Genomic DNA, 10,133 nt, shown 5'->3' on the forward strand with positions numbered 1-10,133 from the left:
AGGGTGTTTCTGTCTCTCTCTCATCCCTCCCTTCCTCACAATTTCTGAACCTGAATGCCAGTGTCAACCAATTTAAGAGGAGCTAATGCAAAGCTATCACATTCCTACAGGTTGCATAAGAAATAGGTGCCCAAGTGGAAGAAAGAGATAGGAGCTTTATCAGACCCTGGAGAGGCCACAATCAGCAGCACCACAGGGAACCTGGGATCTTCTGTCCTGCTGCCCATGCAGTGAATTTCTCACACTCCCCTTCTCATACATCCCTTGGGTGGGGATGCTGTCACCCCTTGGCCCATCCCTGGCTCCAGAAGGACCTCAGGGTGTGGGAGTGAGCAGAGATGAGATTGATGAGCTGTTTGCTCATTTAAACCCATCTCAGAGCGGCCCTGGGTGAAAGCAGGGGAAAGTCAGAGCTTTTAGTGGTTGTACAGCACCTCTGCCTTCCTCAGCCAGTCTGTGGTGACCCCTTGAGCCCCTCCAGCACAGGTGAGCACTTGGGCAGGGAAGATCTGAGCAAGGACAGTGACACATCCTCACTGTCCCCAAATACCAGTTCAGGGTGAACACCTCGACTCAGTTTGGCTCGATGGGTGCAGAGTCATTTTTAGGGTGGTTCTTTGTGTGTTTAATGAAAGATTCTGCATGGGAAAAAATTACTTTCAGAGCCCTCCTGTGATGGTATTCACAGGGGTTTTTGGATGAGGGAAGAGACGAGGATCTGACTCCATGTTTCAGAAGGCTGATTTATTATTTTATGATATAGATTACATTAAAACTATACTAAAAGAATAGAAGAAAGGATTTCATCAGAAGGCTAGCTAAGAATAGAAAAAGAAGGAATGATAACAAAGGTTTGTGGCTCGGACTCTCTGTCTGAGCCAGCTGGGCTGTGATTGGTCATTAATTACAAACAACCAATGTAGGCCAATCACAGATGCACCTGTTGCATTCCACAGCAGCAGATAACCATTGTTTACATTTTGTTCCTGAGGCCTCTCAGCTTCTCAGGAGGAAAAATCCTAAGGAAAGGATTTTTCATAGAAGATGTCTGTGACACCCTCCTTTCCAGCTGGATCCCCTCCTCCATCCACACTTTGCTCTTCCCCAGGTCTAATGCAATCCCTGCCCCTGAATGAGTGTGGGTAAAATCAGAGAGGAATCTACAGCACAATTCAATTTCAGGGCCATTCCAGCCAATAATAGCTCTAAACAAAATGTAATATGTAATTCACATCGTAATATTACCTTAATTACATTTTTTGGGACAGTCTTCTCTCTCTTGGTCTCTCCACCCTCCAGCCCCAATAAGCATATCTAAAAGTAGAGAAAGAAAGCCATCCATCTCTTAAAGCATCACAAGGGATGGGAGGGAAATTGCAGGAAGAAGAGATTAGAATTGCAGGGAATTTTGCTTATTTTGTGAAGCAGTGTTCTCATCATCACCTTCATGTGCTGGGTAATTGATTTTCCATGGAACTCTTAGAGGCTTTTTTTTTTTTTTCCCCCCAATTTACTTTTTGAATTTTGAATTAATTTCACACCAGTCAGCTGGACCTGCACGTTGAAGTCTCCTGTGTCATCCTCAGAATAAGCATGGAAAAGAGACAGTGGGGCTGATTCTTAATCCACCTGTCCAACAGCTCTTCCTGAATGCCAGAGGAGGAGCTGGGTAAACCCTGGAGATTATTGATTCTCAGGGATCTGGCCCTGGAAATGGTAAGGCCTATACTGCCCTACAGCTCTTTGATGTGTTCTTCTCTTGGAAATATAGATTCTAAGGCCAAAGAGATGACCTGGTTTGACTTCTGGTGAAAGAAACCGTGGGACTTTCCTGCAGTTTTCCTGAAGTATAAATATATATATATATGTATGTATGTATGTATATATATATATATATGTATATATATATGTATGTATGTATATATATATGTATATGTGTATATATATATGTATGTATGTATATATGAATATGTATATATATATGTACGTCTATATATATGTGTGTGTATTTTTTTTTCTTTTTTTCTTTTCTTCTTTTTTTTTTTTTCTTTTAATCCAGTCTTGATGGATGAGGATGGAAAAATCACGGACTAGAGAGTGTGAAATCTTCTACTCCTGCACCATGGGAAGGAGTCACACTTTGCAGCAGATATCTCACATGGCTGTGTCCTGCCAGCTCCCTCAGCAGCTCCTGAGGGGAGAGCACAGGCTCAGGGATGAAATCCAGAGGCAAAGCTGCAGCTCTGCATGGAGCTCCAATGGGTTGGAGTCCCCAGAGCCTGAGATAAAAGCTGCAGCTCCCTCAGCAAAACCTGCCTCGGGTTCAGCAGCAGCTCCGTGTGACCCTGCAGCACAGCGAGGGGGGATGGATTACAAGTGCACCTTCTGTTGGAACAGCTGATCCACCCATGGAGGCAGGAAAACAGCTCCTCACACCTGTTGAGGGAGTGCTGCAAGGAGCAGGGCCTGACAGCAGCTGCTGCACACGGGCTATTTTCCTAACATGGACACAAGTCATAATCTTGAGTGAGATTCCCAGCAAGAGGCTAACTGGGAGCCTACAGCTAGCAAAGCTCACAGCTGTGACTTGCCAAGCACGAGCTGAGCCAAGAGCAAGAAGCCATTAGAAGGTAATAGTGTGAGAACACTAATGGCCTTCAGCCAGATTTGAATTAACAGCCCAAGTCCAGAGAAGCCTATCAACATTTCTTTGTTTTCCCCTTGGTTTCTTATAGGGCTGCAGTGCTGTCAGAAATCTGGGAGACAAAGGGGGCTCATCCTGCAAGGATGCTGCCCCCAGCACTGCAGTGCATTAACCTCTGCTCAGAAGAGCCTCTGCTCACCAGTCTTCCAGGCTGGGAGGGGAATGAGGAGAGGCACTGAACAGTGGACCTGGAAATTAAAGAAATTGAAATTTTAAAAAAATTTAAAATTTAAAAAATTAAAGGCATTAATAACAAAATTAATTTAAAAATAATTTTTTAAAATCCTGTATGAATTTACAGGTGACTTTAAAGTGTGTTTTCCTCTCTAGCCCCTACACACCTTTCAGCCAACTTTTACCCTCTGGTTTTAGACCCAGAGCTATCTGCTCCCACTTTCCACAGGTGGAAAACCAAAACCACTGCATATCCCAATCCCTGTAGCAGCAGGGCAGGCAGGCTGGGAGACACCCAGGTTGAGAACACTGGTGCTCTGGCTGTACAAACAAAGCCCAGTCAGCACCCCCTGTCCTTTCCAATCCCTGACACCACCAGCCTGCCCCTGCTGTCCCCTCACAGCCCGAGCCATGTGCTTCCACAGCTGCTCTCAGCATCCCTGGTGCACACTCCCACAGGTGCCAGATAAATGCCAGCTGCTTTCCAGCTCAGCTCCCTCTGGGTGTGACCCTCCAAGGCCATATCCTGCTAGACAGTAGTTACAGCTACACAAATTTGTTCAAAATCACAACCTGGCAATGTTTGTAATCTCTGTTGTGCCTTAATAATGAGCTGTGCAAATATTCCATGTTGAGCAACATGAAATATTACTCAATATTGTCATTTGATGAGGTAAAAAATCCATTCAATGAGTAAAGGGCTGGCTGTAGTAGGGTCCCACTGGAACATGGCATGTGGCTGTCGTGAAGGATTTAAAAGGATTGGTAAAAATGGAAGCTCAGGAGCCCATGGTGAGGCTTGCCTATGGGCAATGGACCACAGATGGTTTCTCCCCTCCCCTGCCTCCCCTCCCCACAGTAAATAAGAGGTGTCTCTGGTGTGACCGGCAGCACTGGGGTGAAACCACTCAGCACAGATGGCAAATTATCCTGCCCAGCTGCTCCTGTGTGACACAGACCTTCTCTGGCTTCCTCACTCCTCATTCCTGCTCCTCCACACTGCCAGTGGCCTGGCTGAAACTGGATCCCAGTCCTGCTGCATCTCAGTAACTCCCAGTGATCTCAGTGGGGGCTGTGCTCAGGCTGAAGGGACAAGGTGCCAGCACGAGCTCTCTTTTGGCAGGAGGAAAGGGAGTTTCCATCCTCTAGCCTGTGTTTTCATCTCTTAGTTTTCATCTCTTTACAGAAGTTCTTCAACTTCTTTCCTGGATGCACGGAGTTCATAGAGGTTGTCAGGGTGGACTGCAGTCTTGTAAATACACGTGTGACATCTTATGTCTCTTCTTTGAAAAATCCCTTTTTTTTCCCCATCAAAACAAGTCAGTAGAACACAGAAAACATCTTCCAGAGATGCCCTCAGGGCCCCCTTATTCTGCCTACTCTGAACATTTCATCTCCTGCTGACGCTTTGTCTGCCTCTCTCTGTTCTCCATCTACACTCAGTCGTTCTTCAGCTATGGTCCCAGCAGAGCAGCACTTTCTGAGAAGATACAACATGGCCTCAAGTGGTTTTATTTATAGTTAAAACAGTCCTCTTCTTACCACCCCAGCAATGGTGCTCTTGTCATTGCTCTACTTGGACAAGGTGACAAGGTCTCAAGATGAAGGACTGGTGAGAGAACATATTCTGTGCCTCGTGAAAGGCTGAGAGATTTGGGATTGTTCAGCCAGGAAAAAAGGAAGTTTTGGAGTGATGTAATTGTGGCCCTCTAGGACCCAAAGGGAGCCTGCAAGAAACATGGAGAGAGACTATTTACAAGGGTCTGGGGTGACAGGGCGAGGAGGGATGGCTTCAAACTGACAGAGTAGGTTTAGATTGGATATTAGGAAAATAATCTTCCCTGTGAGGGTGGGCAGGCCCTGGCACAGGGTGCCCAGAGAAGCTATGGCTGTCCCTGGATCCCTGGAAGTGCCCAGGGCCAGGTTGGATGGGGCTTGAAGCAACCTGGGAGTGTGGAAGGTGTCCCTGCCCATATCAGTGACATTAGAATGAGATTATACTTAAGATCCCTTCCAACCCAAACTATTCTGTGAGTCTTTGATTCCATGAAGGAATTCATCTGCTGCCTCTGCTTGGCAAGAACCAGTTCAAAATCCCCCAGGAAGGCAAACTGCCACTACAGGTACAGAGGGGCAAACTCCAGCAGACCAAACCTGGGGTCTGTTCACCCCTGCTGAGGAGCTGGCCCTGAGACCCTGCCATGGAGGAGCACCCTGAAACTGGCCTGTATCCATGAAATGATGCTCTCTGCTCTGCTATCTGTTCACACAGCCCAGGGACACCCCAAAGAATGCATCATCATTCAGCTCTTATCTTTCCTTCTTTTCCCAGTGCTGGATGCATTCCAGAGCCCAGGTCCGTGCTGCCTCCTCATGAACCCCCGCGTAACCTCTGCAGCACAGAGTGCTGATGGCTCCCTGGTGTGTGCTTGTGCCAAGCATGAGCCAGACTGCCCTTTGCTCACATCTGCAGCCTCCCAGATGGAGACAACGATGCCCTTGAAAGTCGGCTTCCAAATAACTTTGCAAGACACAACGTGTGTGCCAGTCCTCTAGGGAGACTCTGCCTCCCATCCTCGTATGGCATGGGTCAAAGTTCCAGTCCACATTTCCTCAGATAAAAGCAAATCTTGGGAAAACAATCAAGAAATGCCATTCATTATTGAGTAGGAGATGGGGAATAAGTGGAAATCACTGGCAAAATGCCTTGAAAGCCCTCCTGTTTTCTGAACATTTCTCTTTGGTTTCTTGCGGATTTGAAAGGTCGCTAGGAGCTAATGAACCTCAGATAGCAAAGCTGTCTCTTGTTTGTTTGTCATTTTGAGTTTTTCTGGTTGATTAAGATCCATGCTGGCAGTAACGTGTAAAATAGCAAATTTCTGTGAGTACAGCGAGGTCACGTTTCCTACCTTCAAAAACTGCTGAACTTACCAGGAAAAACAGTAATTCCCAAGGACTGAAAAGCCAGCTCTCAGCAGAGGAAGCTTCTCAGTGTTTCTGTTGCCCACATTTATTTTAGTTCTTCCTGATTCCATAGGTGTCCAACAGCATCCCCCAATACAGTGGGGTGACATAATCTGCACCCCAAGACAGGCTCATTCTAGAGAATCCCAGAATCCCACAATGGTTTGGTTTGGAAGGGACTTAAAGATCAGCTGGTTCCAACCCCTCCACCATGAGCAGGGACACCTTCTGCTAGACCAGATTGCTCAGAGATCCATCTGGCCATGAACACTTCTAGGAATGGAAAATCCACAATTTCTCTGGGCAACATGTATTGTTTATTTGAGAACGGTAAAAGGTATTTTATTTTTCCACCTGAGAACTTGATCTGGGGTGAGCTTGTGGACTTTTTTTTTGTCTGCTCACTCACTGCTTGGAGTAACAACAACAGAATTCCAGACACACAGATGACCTCCACAGCAGAGGTCAGCGAATCCTGCACATCTGGACACATCAGCCCTTTCACATCTGCACTGCCCAGCCCCCTGGTGAATGCACTGTGGCCATTGTATCCATAGGCCTGTTGGAAGTGACAGCCACACCAAGCTGAAAAAGATGGAAAACGATCTGAAAAGACCCATGAGTGAAGTCTTATATAAATACCCAATCATCTGAAGCCTTCTAGAATGCACACTTTTGAAAAAGAAAGTGTGAAGAAGTCATTATATCTGCATTAACTCAATAAAAAATAAGACTTCTTGGAGACCTCCTTGGTTTTACAGAAAAACAAACTGTGATGCAACAAGCTCTGCAAAAGAAGTCCTGCCTGGAGAACCAGCTGTGCACAGGACATCCTGGGCTGCACCTACTCTGAGGATGAACACAAAATGTGCCCCAGCAGAAGCTCTGAGTTCCACATTCTGGTAATTCCCTGGAGCACAGGAGGCTGGATGACTCTGGGTTTGTCAGATTCATTCTGCTTTGCATTCCTGCTGGCAAATGTTAGCCAAAAGTGTGTTAATACTCCCAGCACCACCATGACTGATGACTCATGTTAGTCCCAGCCCACTGGAGAGCCCTTGAAGGCTGATTCTCCTGCTTTTATTAGTGGGATCATGTCTCTCCTCTTACAGCTGCAGCTCTGCACCCAAGTGACTGTGGTAAAAATGGGAAAAAAAAAAAATTGAAATTCCATGTACCTGCTCCTGGCCTACTCAGAGCTAGAAGGCAAACACATCGCTGTGCTCCTTCCTTTCCCCTCCCTGTGTGGGAGAGCTGGGGGCTCACAGCACTGAGCAACACCCCATGTTTCTGCTGAGACCCTGAGGAGCTGAAGGAGCCTCAGCATTTGCTGAGCATCAGATCCCTCCCTAGAGCTGTTGACTGAAGTGGGAACTTGCTGTTTCCATTCATGCCACAAGTGAAATTAAGCCAGGGAAGGAAATCTGTCTCGATGGAAGCTTTTCTGTCTTTTTTTTTCCACTCCAAATGCACCAGTTTTTGCAGGCACTTCAGGGGACCCTTCAGACAGAGCTGTGGCGTTCTTTGCTTTGTCTGTGTCTGAGCCAATGCCCACTGCAGAGCTAAGAGAAGCCTAAAGCAAGTGAAAAGTGACTTTACATGCTCAACTCAAAAATTTTTAAGTGTTCAGGGCTGTTTCCACCAAAGGAATTCCACCAAAGAATTGAGCTCCAGAGCTTGATGTGGCCCACATATCAGAACCGTTCCATCCCCTACCACAAGGCCCTGTTCTCATTTCCCTGTGCACATCCAGGGGTGATGGATTTCCTTGCACCCACAGTCACAGAGCTCACCAGTGAAATGCAGCGAAGGCTTGGCCACAGCACAGCCCAGATCTGGGCCAGCACACCATGGCCAGCTTGGCTTTATCTGCCAAAACTGCAAAGTGTAACGGGCAGGGATGGGCAGCTCGAAGAGAAATGCCATGAGTCTGAGTCCCCTGCTAATATCTGCATCTGTTCAACCCATCATGGGAAGCCACCAGCATGATGGGACTCCCCTCATCTTCCCAGAGAACATCCACCAGCCTGAGGGTGTGCTTGTTCTCTAGTCCAGGTACAGCAGAGGCTGGTGAGTGTCACCCTGTTCTTGTAAGTTCTTCTAAGACTTCTATGTTTACATTCTTGTAATGAAGTTTCTCACACACTTTTATGTAAATAATTATCGTTTTTATATTCTTCTCTGAAGAAGGAGAAATTTGATGGACTGTTGGTTTGTGCAGTGTCATTGGAGAGGTGGCACTGTCATCCTCCAATCCACTCCAATGACACTTTTGAAAGTCTATAAATCTTGGAATCAGGAAATAAACTGCCCTTCTTCTTACCTTGGAGTTCCAGTGTCCATATTGTTTTATTTCGTGTTCTATTGCAACAGGTGAGAGCCAAACGTTGGATACAAAATCTGGAGCTCCTTATGGACTCCTTGCCCAGCCCAAGGTGGAACTATGAGCATGATGGAAAAGCAAATCCATTTCCAGCTACTCCATTCACTACAACCTCAACACTCCTGCCTTTCCCTGCTGTGGGCAGAGCTCTGTTGAGTGGTGTCACCTCAGCAGCCCTGAGCCACCACTGAAACACATCCCCTGTCCCACAGGGAGCAGGCAGAAGATGTTTAATCACACATGGCGGCACCACAGAGTGGGGCAGGCTGTTGGGGAGGATGAAAGTTTGACAAGAGGGTCTCACAGATATGTGTGCTTAGCAGAAAGGTTTTTGGATGTAGAATCTGAAGAAGGAAGAGAAATGAAAGCATCTATTTCTTCATGAAATAGAGGAAAAGAACTGCTGAGCCAGTCTCACTGGATAACCAAGGAGGCAAAGGGTGTGTTAGTTAGAAGGGGTTTTTATGGCTTAGAGCAAAGGATAAACCCACCCCAAACAAGAAGATGTTTTTACCAAGCAGAGATAGCACAGGCAAACAAGTCAAGTAGAAAAATGGTCTCGGAATTTTCCAGTGCAAGAAAACCAGAAAACAACTTCTAGCTTAAACTGTAATGTACTAACTTTTAGTGATTGGAGAACAGTAACATGAATATGGTAATTACAGTAGTTATGATAGGCTATAGATAACAGTTAAGGTATAGATTGGTTCTACTGCATTAAGATGCTCAGCAAAGACAAGTCTATAATGCATTGTAACCAAAGCCAAAGGGTCTCCAGGCTGCCTGCAGCTGGAGCTGACAGCTGTGGGCACAGCTCTGTCACCCACGACCCTGGACTGCTGTGACATCTTGTATACAATAAACTGCATTTTGGATACAATAAACTGCATTTTGGAGAGCCCCTGGAGTCACGCATTTCTCATTCAGGCTCTTACAGCAGGCCAAGGGAGGGAAGGTGGATTCCACACCCCAGTGAAGCTGCAGGATGGATTTGGGTGGACAGAATGCAATTACCCAAATCATCATTTGCTCAAGACATAAATCTTTTGAAACAGTAGCAGCGTCTAGCGCATATGAAGCATTATACATGTTCAAAGCACAAATGTTAATGTTTATGCCAAAAATATTTGAACTTGAACTTAATTAATAGCAAGCAGGGAAATTGTGTAGTTGAGAGGTGTTTCTCCAGCTTTAATTCATAGAAACAGCTTTTTCTTTTATTTTTTTTACTAGGAAGATTTTGCTCAGATTTTTCCCTGTTTTCTGCAGATCCCAGCTTTCCTCCCAAGCTGAGTCAAGAAATAATAATAAAAACAAGCCTCATCCTGTAAAAAAAGACTGCTGAGTCTCAGAAAAAGCAAGGAAAATGAGAGGAAGATGTGATTCTATAAGTGAACCACTTTTTAAAACTGATATACACAAATTAGTCACATACATAGCTAGACATACATTTTTAATAGACATGTAAATGTGCGTATATGTATAAAAAGCTACTCAAAACTCACATTTTGGATATGATCCTTTGGTGCAGCTGAGCTCAGATGATGGTGCCTAACTCATGGTGTTTTTTCCTGTTTTCCAAGGTGAGGGATCCAAAAAGGAACAACTTTCATTACCCTATAACTTGCAAAAAAACCCCAAAAATACCCTAAAAAACTATTACAATATATAAGGGTTGGCAAGCTTCTCCTTCTGCCTCCTGCTGCCACCTTTGCATCCAGAAAAGCACTGGAGTCATTTGAGAAGCCCATGGTGTTTTTTCCTGTTTCCCAAGGTGTAGGACCCAAAAAGGAAAAGCTTTCATTACCCCATAAATTTCAAAAAAAGCCCCCAAAAAAGGTTGGTAAACTTCTCCTTCTACCTCCTGCTGCCCATTTACATCCAGAAAAGCATTGGAATCATTTGAGG

This window comes from Camarhynchus parvulus, chromosome 17 (genome assembly GCF_901933205.1).
Source record: "Camarhynchus parvulus chromosome 17, STF_HiC, whole genome shotgun sequence".
Taxonomy (NCBI): Eukaryota; Metazoa; Chordata; class Aves; order Passeriformes; family Thraupidae; genus Camarhynchus; species Camarhynchus parvulus.